Raw genomic sequence first — 21,137 nt, forward strand, 5'->3', positions numbered from 1 at the left:
GTAGAATTAAGAAGGTAGTGTTATGCAATCATATGATTGCAATTTTTTTCAAAATTATTCTTTTGACAACATCTCATTGTCAAAATTTAGTTGTGTTCCAGAACCTACAAATTAGTACTAATTCTGCTACAACTCGTTCCCGTACTCCAAAAACTTGCACCTCTCGAGAAAAAAATAGCGCTAAGTGGTGCACATTTCTGCTTGTTTTAGCTACATGAATTTGGTCGGACAGAAATGTGCATATTGTAAATTTGACATTTAATTGGCAGGGCTAACAAGGTTGAAAAATATATTGATACATTTCAATGTTCGCGCGTCACAACAAAAATAAAGAAAATTATAACTTAAAAACTAAAGGAAAAACTAATATTTGTCGTGCAAAAACAAAAAGAGAAAATATGGAGCAACTGATGTATTCACTTTTGGAAGATTCCAACAGTGCATGAGGAATCAGATTATTAATTATTATTATAGATAATTAATTTTAACTTATCGTCTTCAATAATCATTTTTTTACATTTTGGCGTCCTTTTCAGTAAGGTTTCACCAGTCCCATTTAGACTGCTTACTTTTGGAACTTTGACATTTTATCGCATTTCTGCTGATTTTCCGTTCCCTTATTTTTTGAGCACACCTAAATGAGAATGACATTTCAAACTGTTCTTTTTTCTGCTAGTTTTTTTAATATTAAAAAAGTACTGGAACACAACTTTTATGTTTACAAATCCATTGTCATGGTAGAATAATACAGGTAACAGCAAGTGTTGTTGTACAACAATCGTAACAACAACCACACACAAATTTGTTTTGGTAAGTAATACAAGTGTCAGAGTTATGTGTCCAAGAATGTAAACAAAATTTATTTAATTTTCAATAAATAATTTTAATTTCAAAAATATACATTTTTGGAATTTGGATTATTAAATTGAAAATGTAGAAGAATATTTCTTAAAATATTTATTTTTTAATGCTTTCACATCATTCCCCTGAAATCAAGTAGAAACCAAACAGCATACATACATAAAGTATTCTACATTTTGCAATTTAAGGAAACATGAAATATACGAATATATTACCTAACGTGGTGTCGCTGTTCCTTAACCCCAAAAAATTTTCCGAACCATTGCCTTTGGTGTTTTGTTAAGCACAACAGAGATTTTTCTATTATTAGGCAAAAAATATGTAGTGAAATTTTACATCAAAAAAGGGTATACCTATCAAGAAAATCAAGAAATGGAATTAAATCAGACGGAAATGCGTATTTGAAACGACTTTACCTTCTTAATTTTACCATGTGTATAATAATGAGCAAACATTTTTTTTTTGTTTTTTTGCAAACATTTTTTTTTATAAATTACGCCTTGGCGAAAACATTTGTGATTTTAGAGTGTATCACACTAATGTCGAGCATACTAAAGCTGTGTCCAGTAATACTTTCCGTTAGTACGTAGATTACGCACGGTTGTTGGAAGATCTATTTTTGTATAGTAAATATGGGTGAATAAGTCCGAATTAAACAATTAATCCTGATACTGTTAAACAGTTCGAATAAAATGTTTGTATCTAAAACGCGCTAGTAGTAGTTGTGTTCCAGTACTTTTTTAGTAGTTAAACGAGCAGAAGAGAGAACAGTTCAAAATGTCATTCTCATTTAGGTGTGCTCAAAAAAAAAAAAAAATAAATAAAACTAAAAATTAGCAGAAATGCGATAAAATGTCAAAATTCCAAAAGTAAATAGTCTAAATCGGACTGGCTTCGTAAAACTATAGAAATACAGCCCTTAGGCTATGCCCGCTTCTTGCCAAATTTAATTTTAATGGAACAAAGAACTAAAACATTTGTCAGCTCAGAAAATTTTGTATGGACAATCAAGTAGATATTTCATAATTAATGGTCGGACAAAGAATAGAGAGCGAATCACGTGCCATGTGAACTTACTTACATAGTACAAGAATAAAGGTAAGTACATGCTTTTTACATGCTTTCTTATACCAAACAAATCGTGGGTTTTTATGATGTATATTTTTCAACAATATTTAAAAATTCCATTAATTCAACATTTCAACATTCAACATTAATTCAACATTCAACATTTTTTGTTTCAAAATTGGTTTGTCAGTCATTGTCCCAGCAGATGTGTTGATATGACTATCTGTATTCTTCTACCACGCTTAATTACTTATTGGCATGGTAGAAGAATATAGGTATATGCATCAACGTTTGGAAACATTGATAGGTCAAAATTTTTGAAATGTATCTTCTAAAATAAATTGATTTTTATATGTTTTCTTGTACGACACCAATCAGAGGTAGTTATGATATGCATTTTTCAACAATTTTAGAAATTTGAATAAATTTTCATTTAAAAACTTCAATTTTAAAATTGGTTTGACAGTTCATTGTTCCAGCAGCTGTGTCGATGCGACTACCTGTATTCTTTTGCCATGCTTACTGGCCAACCTTTATAGGGCTGAAAATATATTTTATAAATTAACATGTTATCAATTTACTTTTATAAGAAGTCTCAATCATGGCACAATAAGAAAAGTTGCTAACTTCAAAGAAGCTAAAAAATGAAACTCTATGCTGGAGTCTTACAGCTTATAGCCTTCGTTTATTTTTATTTCCTTATATTGGGAAACAAGAATGAATCTTAAATAGTAGGACAATACAGTCTTATCACTAAATTGTACAATTTGTTGCCCATTCACACCGAAAAATTGCATTTATTTTGCAACTAAATTTGAAATAATTTCAAATTATTGTATTTTTATTCAAAACAATACACACACATACACAATGTGTATATGTTTTGACAAAATAAGGGCACCAAAAGAAAAAAAATTGTATTTAGAGGGTAGCTTTGCAATCATATGTTTGCATACTTTTTTCAAAATTATTCATTTGACGACATCTCACTGTCAAAGTATATATTTATGAACCCATTGTACATACAAAATCAGAAATGGGAACTTGTTTCCATGCAGTGAAATTTGACAAGCTAAATTACAGAAAATGCAAAGATGGGAATGCTTATTTGAAATGACTTTACCTTCTTAATTTTACACATGGTTCTACCTTATGTAATTATGCCATGCTCTCAATAAGGATTACTTACTAGCCAACCTTATATAGAGCTGACAATATCTTTATATTTTCATAGTCTTTGAAAAGATTTGTGTTTATATGTTGCTTAGCTGAAAAATCGACCTTTTTATCCCTGTAAGTTCGATCCACCATTTGTGTGGAAGTTCAGCCGCCAGCTGATAAATAATATTATTAGGTGTTTTCTTAGATGATTAATATAACATTTTGACTGGGTCCAAGCTGGTTTCGCCAGCATTGGCTATTGCTGACAAACTATGTTCCATCTATGATCTTGCTAGACTTATGTACAGTGTTAAGGTGGGAATACATAAAGCGCTTATCTGGCTGGCTTAAGTCATCCGCTGGCTTCTTCGGAAATGAACAAAGGAGCCTAGGGGCAAAAATCGAACTAAGTCAACCTAAAACTCCTTTGCGCTTTATGTGTTTCCGCCCTTAGCGCTTTGATAAGGTCAATAGAAAAACCATGGTAGAAGAATATAGGTATAAGAAAACAACAACATTGATATGTCAAAATTTTTAATATGTTTTATCAAAAATACATATATTTTTTAATTGTTTTCTTATACGACTCAAATCGGTGATTGTTATAATATGATTTTTTTAACAACTTTTACAAATTTCAATTATTTTTCTTTCAATATTTTCAATTCCAAAATCGATTTGACAGTTCATTGTACCAACAGCTGTGTCGATGCGACTACCTGTATTCTTCTACCATGACCGAAACTAAATACAAACACTAGTTGTATTCCAGAACCTACAAATTAGTACTAATTCTGCTACAACGCGTTCCCGTACTCCAAAAACTAGCAAAACTTGCAGCTCTCTCGAGAAAGAAATGGCGCTGAGTGGTGCACATTCAACATAAAAACTAAAGAAAAAACTCACATTTGTCGTGCAAAAAACAAAAAGAGAAAATATGGAGCAACTGATGTATTCACTTTTGGATGATTCCAGCAGTGAAGAGGACTGGCTGAATGAGGAATCAGATTATTATTTATTACAGATTATTAATTTTAACTTATCGTCTTCAATACTCATTTCTTTAAATTTTGGCGTCTTTTTCAGTAAGGTTTCACCAGTCCGATTTGGACTGTTTACTTTTGGAATTTTGACATTTTATCGCATTTCTGCTAATTTTTAGTTTTATTTATTTTTTTTTTTTTAGCACACCTAAATGAGAATGACATTTTGAACTGTTCTCTCTTCTGCTCGTTTAACTACTAAAAAAGTACTGGAACACAACTACTACTAGCGCGTTTTAGATACAAACATTTTATTCGAATTGTTTAACATTATCAGGATTAATTGTTTAATTCGGACTTATTCACCCATATTTACTATACAAAAATAGATCTTCCAACAACCGTGCGTAATCTACGTACTAACGGAAAGTATTACTGGACACAGCTTTAGTATGCTCGACATTAGTGTGATACACTCTAAAATCACAAATGTTTCCGCCAAGGCGTAATTTATAAAAAAAAATGTTTGCAAAAAAACAAAAAAAAAATGTTTGCTCATTATTATACACATGGTAAAATTAAGAAGGTAAAGTCGTTTCAAATAAGCATTTCCGTCTGATTTAATTCCATTTCTTGATTTTCTTGATAGGTATACCCTTTTTTGATGTAAAATTTCACTACATATTTTTTGCCTAATAATAGAAAAATCTCTGTTGTGCTTAACAAAACACTAAAGGCAATGGTTCGGAAAATTTTTTGGGGTTAAGGAACAGCGACACCACAGTTGTGTTCCAGAACCTGCAAATTAGTACTAATTAGCACTAATTCTGCTACAACGCGTTCCTGTACTCCAAAAACTAGCAAAACTTGCAGCTCTCTCGAAAAAAAATGGCGCTGAGTGGTGCACATTTCTGCTTGTTTTAGCTACATGAATTTGGCCGAGCAGAAATGTGCATATTGTAAATTTGACATTTAATTGGCAGGGCTAACAAGGTTGAAAAATGTATTGATACATTTCAATAAAGAAAATGATCAACTTGAAAACTAAAGGAAAAACTAATACTTGTCGTGCAAAAAACAAAAAGAGAAAATATGGAGCAACTGATGTATTCACTTTTGGATGATTCCAGCAGTGAAGAGGACTGGCTGAATGAGGAATCAGATTATTAATTATTATTATAAATTATTAATTTTAACTTATCGTCTTCAATACTCATTTTTTAAATGTTGGCGCTCTTTTCAGTAAGGTTTCACCAGTCCGATTTAGACTGTTTACTTTTGGAATTTTGAATTTTGACATTTTATCGCATTTCTGCTAATTTTCCGTTCCCTTATTTTTTGAGCAAACCTAAATGAGAATGACATTTCGAACAGTTCTCTCTTCTGCTAGTTTTACTACTAAAAAAGTACTGGAACACAACTCACGTTAGGTAATATATTCGTATATTTCATGTTTCCTTAAATTGCAAAATGTAGAACACTTTATGTATGTATGCTGTTTGGTTTCTACTTGATTTCAGGGGAATGATGTGAAAGCATTAAAAAATAAATATTTTAAGAAATATTCTTCTACATTTTCAATTTAATAATCCAAATTCCAAAAATGTATATTTTTGAAATTACAATTATTTATTGAAAATTAAATAAATTTTGTTTACATTCTTGGACACATAACTCTGACACTTGTATTACTTACCAAAACAAATTTGTGTGTGGTTGTTGTTACGATTGTTGTACAACAACACTTGCTGTTACCTGTATTATTCTACCATGATAATGGATTTGTAAACATAAAAGTTGTGTTCCAGTACTTTTTTAGTATTAAAAAAACTAGCAGAAGAAAGAACAGTTTGAAATGTCATTCTCATTTAGGTGTGCTCAAAAAATAAGGGAACGGAAAATCAGCAGAAATGCGATAAAATGTCAAAGTTCCAAAAGTAAGCAGTCTAAATGGGACTGGTGAAACCTTACCGAAAAGGACGCCAAAATGTAAAAAAATGATTATTGAAGACGATAAGTTAAAATTAATTATCTATAATAATAATTAATAATCTGATTCCTCATGCACTGTTGGAATCTTCCAAAAGTGAATACATCAGTTGCTCCATATTTTCTCTTTTTGTTTTTGCACGACAAATATTACAGCCTGTTCCACGATGTCGAAAGAACACGTTCGCACAACTTTTACACGACAAACAGCTGATTTCCGTTCCACTAAAATCCATCAGAACGAAAATTTGCACGAAAATCAAAGCGAACGAAAACGTAAGCGTTTCAGTGTAATTTTGCGTTCCACTATCTTTTTTCTTTCGTACGCATGCGAACACAAATGTCAAAATCAGTCACTTGTGTGTTTGCTGTCGAATGATAAAAATTAAGGAAAATTGTTTTAACATAAACATTCCTTGATTGAAAATGGAAAGAAAAATGGAAGTAAAAATAATAAATGCAATTTAATCTGTGAACAACAAATATATATTTTTTTATTTTCTCAATTCCAGCACGAAAAAACTACACAGCTGCGGGCACTAGTTGAGTATATGGGGGAGAATCCTAAGTTCGCCAGAGGAGTGCCAATTTTTGGAAGCAGCAGGCAATCCCATGAAGACCACTGGAAGACACAAACCTAGAAAAAATCATTTTTTTATTATTTCAAAAATGTAAAAATACAATCATACTTACTGGTTGTTAGGTACTTCAAATAAATTCGAAGCATCTCTTAAATGCCTCCGTGGCACAATTTGAACCTCCTCCTCATCATCCATAAAAAATAGGGCTACAGAAATATTCATTTTTTTTCTTTTTTAAGAGCACAAATAATCTAAACACAATCACTAGAAATTTTATTTTGTTTGTTTATTTACAATTTGTTTGTTTACAACTGAACTGTCAGTTGAGACAGAGCCACTGCTGCTTTTTCGCGTTTAAATTAGACATTTGGCGCTTTTTTTGCCTTATTTCGCGATTAATTTTGCCAAAAAATATTTTGCAACACTGAATCACGTAAGGCTATGCGAAAGAAAGAACGAAAGTTAGTGGAACGCATTCTTATGCGAAAGTGAGTGAGTTGCCTTCGTTCGCACAAATTTTCTTTCGAGATCGTGGAACAGGCTGTTAGTTTTTCCTTTAGTTTTTAAGTTATACAGCCTGTTCCACGATCTCGAAAGAAAATTTGTACGAACGAAGGCTACTCACTCACTTTCGCATAAGAATGCGTTCCACTAACTTTCGTTCTTTCTTTCGCATAGCCTTACGTGATTCAGTGTTGCAAAATATTTTTTGGCAAAATTAATCGCGAAATAAGGCAAAAAAAGCGCCAAATGTCTAATTTAAACGCGAAAAAGCAGCAGTGGCTCTGTCTCAACTGACAGTTCAGTTGTAAACAAACAAATTGTAAATAAACAAACAAAATAAAATTTCTAGTGATTGTGTTCAGATTATTTGTGTTCTTAAAAAAGAAAAAAAAATGAATCAGTAGCCCTATTTTTTATGGATGATGAGGAGGAGGTTCAAATTGTGCCACGGAGGCATTTAAGAGATGCTTCGAATTTATTTGAAGTACCTAACAACCAGTAAGTATGATTGTATTTTTACATTTTTGAAATAATAAAAAAATGATTTTTTCTAGGTTTGTGTCTTCCAGTGGTCTTCATGGGATTGCCTGCTGCTTCCAAAAATTGGCACTCCTCTGGCGAACTTAGGATTCTCCCCCATATACTCAACTAGTGCCCGCAGCTGTGTAGTTTTTTCGTGCTGGAATTGAGAAAATAAAAAAATATATATTTGTTGTTCACAGATTAAATTGCATTTATTATTTTTACTTACATTTTTCTTTCCATTTTCAATCAAGGAATGTTTATGTTAAAACAATTTTCCTTAATTTTTATCATTCGACAGCAAACACACAAGTGACTGATTTTGACATTTGTGTTCGCATGCGTACGAAAGAAAAAAGATAGTGGAACGCAAAATTACACTGAAACGCTTACGTTTTCGTTCGCTTTGATTTTCGTGCAAATTTTCGTTCTGATGGATTTTAGTGGAACGGAAATCAGCTGTTTGTCGTGTAAAAGTTGTGCGAACGTGTTCTTTCGACATCGTGGAACAGGCTGATAATTTTCTTTATTTTTGTTGTGACGCGCGAACATTGAAATGTATCAATATATTTTTCAACCTTGTTAGCCCTGCCAATTAAATGTCAAATTTACAATATGCACATTTCTGCTCGACCAAATTCATGTAGCTAAAACAAGCAGAAATGTGCACCACTTAGCGCTATTTTTTTCTCGAGAGGTGCAAGTTTTGCTAGTTTTTGGAGTACGGGAACGAGTTGTAGCAGAATTAGTACTAATTTGTAGGTTCTGGAACACAACTAAATTTTGACAATGAGATGTTGTCAAAAGAATAATTTTGAAAAAAATTGCAATCATATGATTGCATAACACTACCTTCTTAATTCTACCATAATTATACATTGGTAGATGTATTATTTTCCTTGCTGAAGGACACCAATATGAATAAATACTACTTTCAACGTTTATTTTTTCATTGATACTGAAAATATTTTGTTTTTATTTTTCAAAACAACAAATACATACGCTAAATTGGCAGAAGTCGGGCACGCTTAGAAATTGTAATCAGCTGGGAGCTCTACCTTACCTTTTTATTGTACCATGGTTATGACATTATTAAACAAGGTGAATTTAATAAGGTGTAATTGACAATCATATGGTTTTTAACTTTTTTCATTTTTGTATTTTGTTTCTCTTTCGAGACGAGCTTAATGATCTGAAATTTGCAGTGAAAAGGAAAGCCAGATAGACACTATCACACACTCACCACTATGCGGCGCGTTTCGCCGTTGGTTAAGCGGCTCATCAGGCATATTTGGTGTAGATGTTGGCTTACAAGGGCCGTTCTCTGGAAAGTAGTATATATTTCGAACTTATTGCGAATTAGCATATGCGAATTAAACGCTAGAAACTCTCCAAGTTCGACTCAAGTCTTATTAGCAGATCTTTTTCACAGCAAAGTTTGTTTTTGTAGTGAACTTAGTTGTCAATTTGTAAACTTAGTTGTTTGTAAACTAAGTTTTCAATTTAAATATCGACAAAACCTTCCCTGAAAATAAATAAATAATTTTTTCAATGAATTTAAAAAAATAAAACAGATAACGTGCATTACTTATAAATATAAGCTCTGGGAACAGATACATGTTTCGCTCAAACGGAAATGAGAACATATTTAATGGAAAAAATCTATGCAATTATTTGCGAAATCGTTAGTTGTTGAAGACGTCTGCTCTTGCAAAGAAAATACAGCTGGTTTGGTTTAAATCTTAAAAATTATTCATGTGTCGAGAATGATGAACCCGTAAAAATTAACCGTGACATACTTTTACCTTTATTGTAAAACAATTACGCTACCTAATATTTCTTAATAATATATTTCAATAAATAAAAAATTTAGATGTGCAAATTTTTAATTTTGTAATTTTTACGTCCGTTTGACCATTCTTCGGGGTTACCTTTATACGGAAGTATTCTTAATAGTTTACCTATATTGAAAATACTTTGCAGGGAGCGTTTAGATGCAGAATGACCTGAAACTACCAGAATACTACCCAATAGTTCACATTATTCAACATTCCTCAAAGCATAATCCTTAATAGTTTTTCAATATATGCAAAACTCAAACCACCTATTTTGATTCCTTCGAAAAATAGCGTACTAAACAGATTGACAGACAGTTAAAATTAATAATCTATGATAACAAATAATAATCTGATTCCTCATTCAGCTAGGCCTCTTCAGTGCTGGAATCATCCAAAAGTGAATACACCTGTTGCTCCATATTTTCTCTTTTTGTTTTTTTTTGCACAGCAAATATTGGCTTTTCTTTTAGTTGTTAAGCTGATCATTTCCTTTATTTTTGTTGTGACGCGCGAAAATTGAAATGTATTAATACATTTTTCAACCTTGTTAGCCCAGCCAATTAAATGTCAAATTAACAATATGCACATTTCTGCTCGGCCAAATTCATGTAGCTAAAACAAGCAGATATGTGCACCACTCAGCGACATTTTTTTCTCGAGAAAGCTGCAAGTTTTGCTAGTTTTTGGAGTACGGGAATGCGTTGTGGCCGAATTAGTACTAATTTGTAGGTTCTAGAACACAACTTATATTAATATGCGCGAAAAATTCAATAACAGAAATGTAGTTGCAGCCTTTCTTTCTAAAGAATATTTTTAAGCAAGACAATTTGTTTTTTTACAATTATTTGTTTTTTTTTTCTTTCAAATTCAATTGTCAGAATGAGTTAAGAGTTTCTATAACAACAATGTTGTTATTGTAAAATGTTAGTTGTTGTAGCTGATGCATACACCTTATAAATACACCTTAGCCCTAAGTAAAAAATTGTATTCAGGTTATTGCTATGCCCTCTCTCGTCTTTATTGTGCAATGTATTGACCATGGTACAATGAAAAAAAGTAACCTCATTTCAAATTAGCATTCCCATCCCTGCAATTGCTGTCATTTTATTTGTCAAATTCCAATGCATAAAAAACAGGGCCCATTTTTGATTTTGTGTGTATACTAAAGGGCTGCAAGTGTGACATATTTCTCTATTTATGCCATGGAGAGAAAACGCTCGTCATGTTGTGCCCTGTTTGATCAAACGCATAACAGTACGTGACATCCAACCAAATGCTCGATGTCTCGTCATGTCGGTCAGACTCAAACCTATCGTCATAACATGTAATGACCAATAAAAGGGGATGTTGAATAATGTGTCATACAAACATGTTCTATCGCAAAAATTACAACAATAATGAAACAATTGCCAACGAAAAAGACACACACGTAATGAAGGCAAAGCGCAATCGCTACCTGTTTTTCCGATATGTGAAAAAATACATTTTTTATAATAAAGTATTTCTTGGCGAATAATAACATATTTCAGGTACTTATAGTTGGTCCACACAAAATTTTTAAATTTCGGTTATTGACGAAACAATCCAAAATGTCAATCCTTATTAAAAAAAACTGATAAATTTTCTTAATATCTCTGCCCTCAACTACGTTATAAATAATATTTTTTAATTATTGATTTCGTACTCACTTTAATGTACGCCGTGTTTGTTACTTCAAAATTACAGCACACACAAAAACACTCCCTCACCGTCGAAAGTAATACACACACACACTCTCTCAATATGTAAGCACACGTACACAAATGACACACAATTTGACGATGACACGGTTCGATGTCATCGTTGACACCCTGCATTTATGGAGAACACCATGCAAATATTCGAGTCAGCCATGCCACGATCGAACCTTAGACAATGGCACACATGAATCGAAATGGGGGATGTTGTTGGTTGTCATTGTCTATCAAATACATAGCACATGATTGAATAGACAAAGTCAGTGTGTCAAAAAAAGCATAATTCATACAATTCGTCTTGTGCAGACCTTTAGTGTATACAATGGATTTATGAATATAAATTTTGGCAATGCGAAAAAAATCAGATCAAGTCAGACGTATTGTTTTAAAGCGGAAAATAAATCAAATTTTAAATTAAATTATTTTTTTGAAATTTCAACATTAGGGCATCAGAATTGCATCTTCTGTGCATGAATGATGTCTACATCTTTACCAGATATGGAGTTTGACGTGGTGGAAGCGGTGGCGTCAACTTCCAACAACACAGATTTTTTGGCACAGCCAGGTAAAACAACAACAAACCTAGTCAATGCAAAAGAACGCAAACGAATGCGAATTGACAACGAGATTTCACCATTAAACATCGACATTTCTGAACTGAAAGAAAAATTGACCAACCATGAACCTCTAGACCAAAACAGATTTGGCATCCTTAGTGTATTAGCTGATGTCAATATACAAGGTTCCTCTACTGCCAATGAAACACAAATCAAACCAAACCCGCCAAAAGGAAAACCACAGCCACAACCAAAAACAAAATGGTGTCCCCCATTTTTGTATTTAGCGTCAACATCAAAACACTAGTTGATACCCTCAAAGAATCTGTCCCAGAATCTGGGTTTAAAGTGAAAAATGTCAACAAAAACAAAAGCAAGTTGTACTTTGCTGACCACAAGGTGCATACTTCAATGATGTCCCTTTTGAGAGAGAAAGGTATCCACACGTATTCATTTACTCCAAAGGAATTGAAACAGGTTGGCTTAATTTTAAGGGGCCTTTATAGTTACAAGGGCGGAAATGAAATTAAAGCCGAGTTAGACTTACTTGTCCCAAACACTGTGGCATCAGTCACAAACTTCACCACTCAGGTTGACACAGGTTTATTCTTAGTGTCATTGTTCCCAGGAAAGAAACCTGGAGATGTAAACCACATTTAAAACATTTGGTACCAGGACGTATACTGTGAAAAACCCAACAGAAAATATAGCGAGACCCAATGCCACAGGTGCCAGCGGTGGGGTCATATCTCGCGTAACTGCAACTCAGAATTCAAATGCGTTAAATGCGACAAACTCCACGAGCCTGGTAATTGTCAGAGAGTACGATCTGAATCTTCAGATCCATATTGCATAAATTGCCAAGCTTTTGGACACCCAGCGAATTTTAAGGGTTGCCCAATTTATAAAAAATATTTTACATTTAAAAAGACTCAAATAAGTAAAATTCAGGAAGAAAAAGCCACAGCTATGAGAAATGTTAAAGCCGTTAGTATGGCATATACATCGCCACACAAATCGTTTGCTAGTCATTTTAGACAGAATGACAACAACTCAACCAATCAGAAACCACTAATAGTGACAGATTTCTTAAAACTGGCTGATTACCTTTTTGGAACCTGAACAAATGTCACTTTAACAAAAATTTTTATATTTTTAAAAGATTTTAAAAACATGGAAAAATCAAAAGCCAAAGCAGAATTCCTTAGAATTCTTAAAAAAGTCAAGCAGCAATACGATCCATAGAATATTTAATTTATTGACATTCAATGTTAGATCTATTAATGACAAAAGTAGACAAATTGATCTGCAAAGAACGCTTTCGGCCAATAACATCGATGTGGGATTTATCCAAGAGTGCCACGTAGCCGTTTTAATAAAAAAGTCCATATTGCACACAAAAATTGTTATCAGTGATGTCGGCGTAAAAGCATGCATGATTCAAATTGAATGTCTACAAAATTCAGTTCGAAAAAAATTCGCGTTGGGATCTTTATACGTCCCTTGCAATTATTCTGCTCATCAGCTGGAAGCTGATCTAGATAAACTCATGCAAGTGTGTGCAAGATATGACGGCCTTATTTTCGGTGGGATTTTAATTCAAGAAACACAGACTGGGTGACTCTGCAGAGAATACCAACGGAAAATCTTTGAAAGTTTGGCTGCAAACAAACATATTAGACGTAGTTCGAGTATGCGATGTGTCACCGTCATATCCGAATGGCCCTCCCTATTTGGATCATTTTCTTGTCAGCTCCAATCTGTTGGACAACATAACACCAAACTTCGTAATTTCGTCTTTACCATCATTTTCGGACCATTTCCCGTTAAAAATGTCAATAAAAATGGATTGCACCGACTTGATTTTAAATGCTACTCCTTCATATATTTCCTACAAAAATACAAATTGGGAGAACTTCCGTAGGGATCTTGAAAACGCTTCTCAACACATCTTACCTTCAGCAGAAACTAATCTTAGTAATGAAGATATTGATGGATTAGTTGACTCCTTCAACAGCTGTTTAAACTCAATTCACGATGCCCACTCACAGATAATCACAATCAGCAACGGTCTCTTTCCTCTCTCTGAGAGATTCAAACGGCTTTAAAAAGTAAAACATAAATGGCAGAAAGAATTAAAAAAGATATTTCATAGAACAGGAAATAGAATGAGCAGCGATGATCGTATATTATCCAAACAAATTCAGCTTCTGAAAGTAATAATAAAAGAATCAATAAGCATTGAACAAGCAGACACATTCAACAATCGTCTCCAAGATATTAAACCTGGCCCATCTGCTTTTAAAGAGATTTATAAGTTCAGCGGCAGAAAGAAATACCCGTTCTGCCAGCAATTGCAGGTCAACAACACCAATGTTTTTAATCATTCTGAAATTGCAAATTATTTCCACCAGTACTATACGTTTTCCTTCCAAGAAACTATAACTGAATTTCCAACTGATATTCTTCAATCCAAAATTTCTTCTTGTCTCACATCCATATCTCCAAGTATATATACATTCGACAGACAGTTCAACTCAATATCAAATACAGATAATTACCATTTCGCCAATCCTGAAAAAATCAAAGAAATTATACAAAAGGCCAATAATAAAAAGTCAAGTGGAGTTGATGGAATCTCAAATTTTTGTATGCGCAAATTTCCTGAAACTGCTCTGCGAATTATAACATGCATTTGTAATAACTCTATCAATAATGGCTACTTTCCCGAAATGTGGAAGCTAGCAAAAATTGTTCCAGTCCCAAGAAAGGCCAATAGCGAAAGTGTTGCTGATTTCGTCCGATCTCTCTCCTATCAAATCTCGGTAAAATATTTGAACATGTCCTAAAAGAAAAAATAGAAAATGAGTTCATTACAAATCATATATCTAACTTTCAATTTGGTTTCCAATGAAAACATTCAACACATTTTAAATTTCCACAACGACACTACAGCAAATTTGAAAAATCGTATCAGTACTGTAGCCATATCCTTGGACATAGAAAAAGCCTTTGACTCCGTGTGCCACAAAGCAATTGTATATAAACTCATTGAACTGGGTGTGGACCCATTTTTAATCAAAATAATACGAGGAAATAATACAAAACTACCTTTCCGATCGTAAATTCTTTGTACAAATAAAAAACGATAAGTCAATCCAAGGTTCAGTTAACAGTGGGGTTCCTCATGGGAGTGTCTTAGCACCTTTTCTGTTCAACACATTCCTAAATGACTTTCCTCACTCTACATTTCATTCAAAAGCAATTCTCTATGCAGACGATTGCTTAATTTATGCACATAATGCTTCACCAGAGTATGCACTACGTCACGTAGAGGAGCACTTATTCATAATACAACAATATTATAAAAAATGGGGTATATGCATTAATGCTGCAAGTCTCAAGCTATCTGCATAAGGAACGCATGGGGGAAATGTTCAAAACATGTGGTACCGGAAAGTAAGCTGCTACGAACGGCGTTAGAAGGTGTGGAAATCCCTTTTAAAGCAAACATGCAGTACCGTGGAGTAACATTTAATATGCTGCTTAAATTTAATTCACATGTTCGATCTACTATAGAAAGAGCGAATAAAGTATTTGGAACATTTTCATTTTTATTTAACAATAAGTACTTACCAGAAAAGACTAAACTCCTACTATACAAGGCAGCCATTCGTCCAATTCTGCTGTATGGATTTCCAATTTGGTTTTCCATCTCGCCATTAATTTTTATATTTTATAATATCCAAATTATGGTTAGTTGGAATTCGCTGTGATTTATCTTATTTTATTATATACACTTTAATCACTCACTCATTATATTTATTTTCAATTGTTTATGTTTATAATTGTAAACGCTCTGTTTAACATTGCAAAGCAGACACATTCGAATTGTTTTTGTTATTTAGTTTTAAGAGAATATTTATTTGACAGCCCTCAGCCCGCTGTCAGCAACTGTTCAGGCCGAGAGCAAGCCTTTAATCAATTTCGTACATGTTTCTATACATATATAACTTTAACATGTCTCTTTTGCAAGTAGCATCTCACAATACATACGTGTTAGAATAAGACAATAATAGTTCTAAATTAAGTTAATCATTCTCTTGTTGTAGTAAATGAAAACAAATTGCTGCCTATAATTTGTTGTTCTACCTCCTTATTGTACCATGGTATTCCCCTTTTTTCATGGTAGAAAAATACAGGTAACAGCAAGTGTTGTTGTACAAAATCGTAACAACAACCACATATAAATTTGTTTTTGAACGTAATACAAGTGTCAGAGTTATGTCTCCAAAAATGTAAACAATTAATTTTCAATAAATTACTTTAATTTCAAAAATATACATTTTTGGAATTTGGATTATGAAATTGAAAATGCAGAAGAATAGTTCTTAAAATATTTAATTTTAATGCTTTCACATTATTCCCCTGAATGTATAGTTGTTAGCTGTTGGTCCTAATCTCTCAACACTTCAAGCAATCGTTAGAAAATCGCGGAAAGGCAACAACCCTTTCACATACATAAAGTATTCTACATTTTGCAATTTTAGGAAACATGAAATATACGGATATATTACCTAACGTGGTGTCGCTGTTCCTTAACCGCAAAATAACTTTCCGAACCATTGCCATCGACGAAGAAGGAAATATGCTGCGCCGTTGGTAGTCATATTCTGTCCGAACGCCAAGTAATACGGGGAAGTTCATCCAATTTTTCTGGTCCGGGTGTATATAAAATTTAATTAACGCTATTCACTCTCTCTCTGAGGCATTAGCTTGAGGAGAGTGAACAGCAGTATACACATGATTCACCCCATACTTTTTAAGTAATTGATTAAAAATAACCGACTTAAATTGCGAACCGTTGTCAGAAACAATGGATTCGGGAACGCCGAAAGTGTGAAAAAGTTCCTTTTCTGGATATTGGACAACGACTTCTGCAGTAAACTTTTTGACAGGGTGTATAAAGGGAAATTTGGAAAAATTATCTAATGTAATAAATATGCCTATGTTACCGGATCTTGATCGTGAATAAGGAACAGGAAAATCCACGTATAGCTTTTGAAAAAAACCTACATGTATCCGGAGTTCTACCCATTGGAGGCCTAAGGACAGTATTAGGATGTTTCACTGATTTACATGTTTCACAGTTATTCACATATTTTTTAACATCTGCGACTAAGTTAGGCCAGAAGAAATAAGTTCGAATCCGGGACAAGGTTTTGTTTATTCCACAGTGCGATGATAAAGGTGGTCATGTGCTTTCCGCAACACCTCTGGAATTAGTTCCTTCGGCACCCACAGCTTCCAAACCAGGTCATCGTCAAGTGAAGCTGTACAAATAGCCATCTATTACCTTAAGGTCAGGTAACTGATGAATATTTTTCCCAACATTTTCCAACAGATGCAGGAAATCAGCAGACTTAAAAGTACTCCGATTTTAAATCGATAAAAAATCCAGTCTCATTTTCAATTTCGGACAAACTATCGATCCCAATGATTGACATATCATTAGAGTTCACTCTAGAAAGTGTATCCGGGACAATATTCTGAATACGACCCCGATGCTGTATATTGAATTTGTACGCCTGCAATTTTAAAGCCCATCGAGCCAGCCTTGAGCTTAGGTCGGTCTGGGACATGAGCCACATCAAGGATGCATGGTCAGTGATAATAGTAAACTCATGTCCCTCAACATACGGCCTGAATTTTTTTACACTCAGCAATGCTGCCAAGCATTCCTGTTCGGTGACTGAGTAATTGCGTTGGGCTTTGTTTAGTTTCCCTGACATAAATTCTATAGGAACCTCTTCACCCTCCACATTTATCTGCACCAAAACACTTCCTATACCTGTTTTGCTCGCATCGCAATGTATGAAAAACGGTTGCGAAAAGTTAGCACTGTGCAAAACAGGGGCTGTACTCAGGCAGAACTTTAAAACTTCGAAAGCTTTCTGGGCTTCTTCGGACCAAACAAATGTTTCTTACCAGTCAAATCAGTCAAGGGCACAGTAATAGATGCATAGTCCCGTATAAACCTTCTATACCACCCAGTTATCCCCAAAAATCTCCGAAGTTGTTTGACAGATCTGGGGACCGGAAATTCGGTGATTGCCGAAATTTTATCAGGTTCGGTTCGGATAGTGCCATTTCCGACAACGTGACCAAGGTATACAGAAATGACTTTTCTCTACATTTATAGTCAACCCTGATTGACGAAACCGATTCGCTAACCATCTCAGAACTTCCAGGTGTCTTTCGACATGACCAGGTGGTATTACTCTGTCCATTAAGCGTGCCATGGTTTGGGTGGCGTTACACAATCCGAAGGGCATAAACTTAAAGTGATATAACGGCCTCCCCGGGACAGTAAATGCTGTTTTTTCTCGGGACTTCTGGTCTAATGGAATTTGCCAAAAGGCATCCTACTTAAGATGCCTTCGATTTGGGGTGGATGATACACATCTCCAATGGTTACCGAATTCAAGTTGCGGCTATCCAAGCATAATCTGTTTTTATCGGGTTTCCTGTGAAGAACATCAGGTGAAGGCCAGACGCTATTACTTTCCTCTATAACATCTAGAGATATCATCCTATCGAGTTCGTCGTAAATTAGTTTTTCTATCGCTGGAGAACCTGAATAGTGGCGCTGCTTTACGGGCTTTGCTTCCCCAGTGTCTATAGTGTGGCAAAGAACATTAGTTCGACCTAATCCCCGTTTGGAAATGAGGGAAGAAGTGAAATAACTTGACTTAGTTTTTGCTTCTGATTCTCAGTCAATGGTACCTGAACAGAAACTTCAAACAGACCAGCTGAAGATAGCAACCGATTTTGCCGAAGTTCTGGCGGCAATAAATTAAATGTGTCCCAAAAATCTATCCCCAAATAAAGATCTCTGTCCAGGCTTGGAATAATAAATATTGTTATTGGCATTTCGGTTTCTTTAAAGGTAATGCGAGTTTTCACAAATCCAGCAACATTTTGACCTCTCCCGTCTGCTGTGCGGACAGTAGACTTGAGTTTTTGGAAAGGGATGTTTGAATCCAAAAAGCTCTTAGCTGACTCAGAACCAATACTTGTAATTGATGCACCAGCATCTAGCAGTCCGAGCCTCTTTTTGTCAAATAAAGATACCTTGGCATAGGGTCGAATGTCTGATGGACGGCCTAGAATGGAACAAACTATCTTCTTCTTTAGGTTTTTTAATTTTTCCCCAATAGGATTTCAAGCGAACTGCGGACCTAGACTTCTTATGTGTTTCTTTGAATATTCGCTCTCGCGCCAGATTGTACTCCATTATCCGGACATGTAATGGTTTCAACGGACCTAGCCTGGGAACTGCTTCATTAGCTTGGTTTTTAATAGGAACATCTGATTTTCGGATTGGTGGCTGTTGCATTTCTCCTGTATTGGTATCATAAAAATTTGGTTGTATAAGTTGGGAATTATTTTGTGGTCTTTTCAGAATCTCTATCCCAGACCGGAAAGTTGTGCTCGGGAGGTCGGATGTGCACACTCTTGTGCACTCACTTTTCTGTTTTTTGATGCACATTTGGTACAATTTGGCCATAACAAAACACTGACCTTGGTTCCAAACAGTCCTGGTACCGGTGTCCACTATTTCCACAATTCCAGCATATAAGATTTATAGCTGCTATATCATCATCAGGTATGCTAATAACGCTTGAAGCTTCTCCTTCGGCTACTTCCAACTCAGCGAGCCTCCGAGGCAATGAATGGGGTTTAGAGATATTTAAACCATGCTTTCGGCGCATGTCCTGCATAAAAAATTCGCGTCTTCTACAGGTATCGCGTAACATTTGCAAGGATTTTATTTCCATGTTTAAAATGGATTGGATTTTAGGGAGTGAATTCCATTTCATCTCTCAATGGAGTTTTTAATCTATCGGTTAACGTCACAATAGATTCATAGAATGTATCGAAAGATTCGTTAGGTTTTTGTTTGCGGTCGCGTATTAATTCCCGGATGTCCACATCAGTTCTGGAGTCAATACTGTTCTCGTAATGCCCTTCACAAATCAAACCATCTGATAGAACTGACAGAGCGATGGTATCGCCAAAACCAATCACTGGCTTTACCCTCAAACAATGAGCAAACATTTCCACAGAGGATGTCGTAATTTCCCTGAAGAGTTTGTGCTGTTAAGGCCTCCACACGATATATAAAATTACCCACAGACAAACCGTTAATACCACCATTGAATTTTATATTCCAATTTGACATAATCTGCAGCACCTTATCTGGTCGCGAGATTAAATCTGAGGAGGTGGAGTTACCATGTGATGAAGAGTTCAAAATTGTGTTAGGGTTTCCAGAAGGAATCGTATTCTGTGAGTGATTTGGTTGATCAGATTGTGAAGCAATACCAAATAATTCTCTAAAAGTTCGTTCTTCCACAGCAAGAAGTGTGGCCATCCGCTGTGTGGGTGTATGAGGTAGTTGATTTACATTGTTGGGTGGAACTGTTGACATTAAAGAAAGACTTGCTGCAATATTACTTTCAATAAGCTGACTCAAGTGTGTTCTTAGATGGGCCATCATCTGAGTTTGTTGTTAAGAAACAATATTGGTGATTACTTGCGTTAATCTTTCGATCTGTTCTATATCATTGCTGGGAGTTTGTAGAGTTGCGCTTGCCCTGAAAATTATAAATTTCGTTCACAGTAGAATAGGCAATTTACTTTAACTTTTTTGGCAACGCCATCTATGTCTTAACTTCAGCCACTGCAAGCTTGTTATGTATCAGCTTATAATATATTTATTAATCTGCTATAGTAGTGAAGTGAAACTTGAAGTTTTTTTTTGAAGAAGTTTGGTGGAGTTAAGATTCTTGTTTCTCGGGCATTTTGTCGCTGGCTATTATTGGAGTAACTTCATTAAAACGTGATTGTATCAAGAATTAATTTATTAAGGTAACCTCAATCCAATAAACTGATATTTTTTCCCCGAGGCCCAATTTTTACACTCCAACAAAAACTGTATATATTTCACAAATTTTTGCCTTTTGGTAAGTTTTTTTTTTATATTAAGAATTATCCGCATTATTTTTGATTGAATGTTCTTCAATCTTCAGATAATATTAGTGGCAAAATATCATATGATTGATATATACACTTATCTGTGTGTCAATGAAATTCTAATTTTTCTTCAACTTTTGAAGATCTTTCAACTATCTGCATTAGTGCCAATTCGATCAATCCGTAAGCAATTGCTTTTGACTTTCTTATTCTCAATTAAAATGAGATTAATATTTTTTTCTTTTGTTAGTTTTGGCACCAAATACCGCTTTAAAGACATCAATAAACTTAAATGAGC

The 21,137-nt window shown here is 34.4% G+C and overlaps 4 long non-coding RNA genes across 5 annotated transcripts; 1 reads left to right on the forward strand and 3 right to left on the reverse strand.

Moving 5' to 3' along the window:
• Positions 1–6,525: 6,525 nt before the first annotated feature.
• LOC131804954 (uncharacterized) lies at positions 6,526–7,184 on the reverse strand. Its single transcript, XR_009343401.1, has 2 exons — positions 6,756–7,184; positions 6,526–6,699 (listed from the first exon to the last, which is right to left on the reverse strand). It is a non-coding gene; the product is annotated as an uncharacterized LOC131804954 (long non-coding RNA).
• A 62-nt stretch (positions 7,185–7,246) lies between these two features.
• Positions 7,247–7,875, forward strand: LOC131804955 (uncharacterized). The gene is made up of 2 exons (XR_009343402.1): positions 7,247–7,645; positions 7,702–7,875. It is a non-coding gene; the product is annotated as an uncharacterized LOC131804955 (long non-coding RNA).
• Positions 7,604–8,337, reverse strand: LOC131804956 (uncharacterized). The gene is made up of 2 exons (XR_009343403.1): positions 7,899–8,337; positions 7,604–7,826 (listed from the first exon to the last, which is right to left on the reverse strand). It is a non-coding gene; the product is annotated as an uncharacterized LOC131804956 (long non-coding RNA).
• Positions 8,338–13,049: 4,712 nt separating this feature from the next.
• Positions 13,050–15,844, reverse strand: LOC109614536 (uncharacterized). 2 transcript variants are annotated; one of them, XR_002195598.2, is made up of 3 exons: positions 15,437–15,844; positions 13,757–14,645; positions 13,050–13,691 (listed from the first exon to the last, which is right to left on the reverse strand). It is a non-coding gene; the product is annotated as an uncharacterized LOC109614536 (long non-coding RNA). The 2 variants fall into 2 exon arrangements; XR_009343404.1 differs by having other exon boundaries at positions 13,757–15,373.
• Between the last annotated feature and the right edge of the window lie 5,293 nt (positions 15,845–21,137).

The sequence above is a fragment of the Musca domestica genome, unplaced genomic scaffold (genome assembly GCF_030504385.1).
Source record: "Musca domestica strain aabys unplaced genomic scaffold, Musca_domestica.polishedcontigs.V.1.1 5, whole genome shotgun sequence".
Classification (NCBI taxonomy): Eukaryota; Metazoa; Arthropoda; class Insecta; order Diptera; family Muscidae; genus Musca; species Musca domestica.